This window comes from Triticum urartu, chromosome 3 (assembly GCF_003073215.2).
Source record: "Triticum urartu cultivar G1812 chromosome 3, Tu2.1, whole genome shotgun sequence".
Classification (NCBI taxonomy): Eukaryota; Viridiplantae; Streptophyta; class Magnoliopsida; order Poales; family Poaceae; genus Triticum; species Triticum urartu.
The window spans coordinates 92,318,887-92,322,127 of record NC_053024.1 but is presented as its reverse complement, the minus strand read 5'-3'; the positions used below and the strand labels follow the sequence as shown (position 1 = coordinate 92,322,127).

At 42.0% G+C, this 3,241-nt stretch overlaps 1 non-coding gene across 1 annotated transcript; it reads left to right on the top strand.

Annotated features, from left to right (window-relative positions):
- The first annotated feature begins 1,834 nt into the window (after nucleotides 1-1,834).
- On the top strand, nucleotides 1,835-1,959 carry LOC125549763. The gene has a single exon (XR_007301485.1). It is a non-coding gene; the product is annotated as a small nucleolar RNA snoR83 (small nucleolar RNA).
- Nucleotides 1,960-3,241: the final 1,282 nt, after the last annotated feature.

The window sequence follows — 3,241 nt, the reverse complement described above, 5'->3', positions numbered from 1 at the left end:
ATGAAAGAACCAAAGAGAAAAATATCCAATAATCCGTTGGTAAAAAAATCGCTCAAGTGGAGCTCATCTGAACTGGGCCTACCCATTTGGCGCTCGCTTCAGGTGTGCTTGTATTATTTGGTGCCAATGGGTGTCAAACAGGAGGCCTCGACTCTCGAGGAAGCGGTTAACGTGAGTTTGAAGAAGCGCTTGTCTGAAGCGCATATCACATGGGCCCATCCAAACAATGTCAGCAGCTCGCGCGCTCGCGGCTCTCCCTCCACTGTGCAGCTAAATCCAAGTCAACACACGCGTACATCATGCACGCCACAACGTTTCTTTTACAAGTTTTCCCTATTTGTTTATAGCTAGAAATTTTCTGAATATGTATATTCAAATATTATGTTAATTAAAATTTTAAAAGTGTGCATAGTGCATTTTTTAGTACAGTGTAAAAAAATTCTTCGCACAACTTTTCAAAACTGTGGGTGGCTGAAAAAATTGTTCACACATTTCAGTAAAATACTCAAAACATTTTAATAAATCTTATCTCATTTCAAAATTATGTTTGTGACATTTTAAGAAAATGTTTGCGCACTTTTAGAAAATTATTTCAAAGCATTATTTTTTTGTTCAACGTGTATTTGAAATTCATTTAACATGTATTCAAAATATGTTTCAAAAAAATATACATCATGTATTTGAAAAATATTCAACGTGTATTAAGAAAAAATTTCAACGTGCCTACAAAAATATATAATATGCCTTCAAAAATTAGACACGTGTTGTGGAAAATAAATGAAAAGAAATCAAAGAAAACTACCCCCTCCGTTTCTAAATATAACCCTATTTAGAGATTTCAATACGGACTATATGCAAATGTATATAGACGTATTTTAAAGTGTAGATGCACTCATTTTGCTCCATATGTATGTAGTCCATATTTGAATTTCTAAAAGGGCTTATATTTAGGAACAGAAAGAGTAGTGAAGAAACACAGGAAAACAGAAGAAAAAACGTGTAGAAGCTTCTAAAACTGGTCTAAACCGGTGGTAGAAAGAAACATCCTAAAATCTTTCCCCGGAGATAAAGCTCCACGTTGAGATAAAGCTCCCTCGTTGCGTAAAAAAAAACGGAGGGAGTCGAGAGGAGCAAATCGGCACTTGGTCCACGTTGCAGCCCATGCTTTGTACGTGGGCTTGAACCACGGCCCGTTCCCATCAGGCAGCTGCGCACGGCACAAACCCTTCTGGCGCCTTTATATACGAAGCGTTCGCGGCACCAATTGTCACATCCTCCCTCCCCTCGCCGCCGCAGCCGCCGGAGACCTAAACCTAGCAGTTTGAGATCTAATTTGATCTCATTCATCTTTTATAGCTATTAGATGTGGTGCTATAAGATGCGTGTGTGTTGATGTGGATTATATCCGTTTTTGTTTTCCAGGTGAATGAGACCAAATTATGTCTCATCTAGATGAGTTCTAGGTACTCCCAAACCTAGAACCCCACGCGCCTCATCCTCGCGCGTGCAGATTGCGGCGGCTCTTGCTTTCTTGCTTGCTTGATCTCTTCCGTCTTTCTTTTCGTTCTGCTTGTCCTCTTGATTTCGTTTCTGAATACCTGTTGTCACATCGTCGCCTTCGAGAGAACCGGGCGGATTTGATTCTTGTGCCGTCGCCGGTTCCGTTGCGGGCGTAGATCGATCTTGAGCCTCCACCGTGTCTCACCCTCCAATTCTCTTGCTGGGTGTCGGATTGGTTCTAGTACATTTCTTCTCCGGATCTGTGTTTTTGGGCTCATGGTTGTATGTAGGAGTAGTTTGGATGGTGTTTTGGTTTTCGTCCATGGCCTCCATAATCCCGGATTAACTCGCTTAGCTGTTCTTCTGATTCATGGGAGGCCGAGACCGATGTCTGGGAGTTTCGCTGATAGCGCCTTCTTTAACGGTGGAGGTGCTTCATTAGTAACTCGCCACACAGATGCGCTGCTCGAATTTTCTTTTGTTTTTTAATAATAATCTGAGAAGACTATTGTTTTTTAACCATTTCAGAACTCCGAAAATGGAGTAGCCACCAGTATAAGAATTTCAAAAAATATGAATGGAAGTACCAACGACCCTTTCCTTTCAATGAAAATGTGTCAGAGCTGCTCGCCAATGGGTAACCTTAATCACAAACATAAATCACGGGTGATACCATGAGAACCTGCGGCTGGTTAAAACTCTAATCATTATAGAAAGAAGGTATACCGGATTTAAGTCCCTCGCAGGATTAGGATGACTGGCTGGAACTGAAGAAAGTGACCCAGATCAAGCTATCCTTTCTGCACTATAAATTTTGGCCTATGGACCTCACATAACTCAGCCATCTCAAGGTTCCTCTCGTTCGATGACAAGCCAACTCAAAGTTCCTCTCATTAGATGACAGTGTAAGAAACCTCCCAGATATGCCTCCCCAAATGTGCATTCCATCCAGTAATTACATTGCTGCAAACTGCAATTGCAATTGGACCAAAGTTAACAACGAATATTTTCTGTCGTCCTGTGCATCAAAACCCAGCTAGATGTCTGGACAACAAATATTTTCAGCCATCCAGAGCCATACACAGCTGACCCATACGAAACCTCTCTCCCGGAGCCCTTTTCCCTGTTTAGTCCTCCCCTGCTTTGTATCTGCACTCGCTCACTTTGGGCGCTGCCTAGTTCTGGTCGGATCGGTGTTGCTCCACCCAGATGCCGTGTGCTTCTCCGTTGTTGCATCGCGGGTATGGCTGTAGCCTAGGTATCATTCGCCCCTTACCGATGCCATCCATGGTAGACATGACACCCAACAAGTGTTCGGTCAAACATCGTTGAGATTTTTTTGATTTATTTTGACTGGATGCATTTATTGTGAGACACGTGGTTGGCCACAAGGGCAAGGTTTGTAGGCATGAAGCAAAATGGCATGATATTTTGGCAACATGGGCATTTTTTGTTTCATGAGCACAAGCACTACGCATCATACAATTTGGATGTGATCCATGATCACAATGTGAAGTCATTACTCCATTGATCATACACCATTTCAAATGCCGTCATGAAGTATTGAAGTGTGATTGCACACATGGAAAGAAGCCGGCCAATGGGCGTGTCAATCATGAAGATCATAAGTTTTGCTTCGTATTGCTCTATGTGTTGGTCAATTTAATGGTTTACTCAATGTTGCAACTTAATGATCACGGCATTTATAGCTCAGACAATTTAATGGTTCACTCAATGTTGC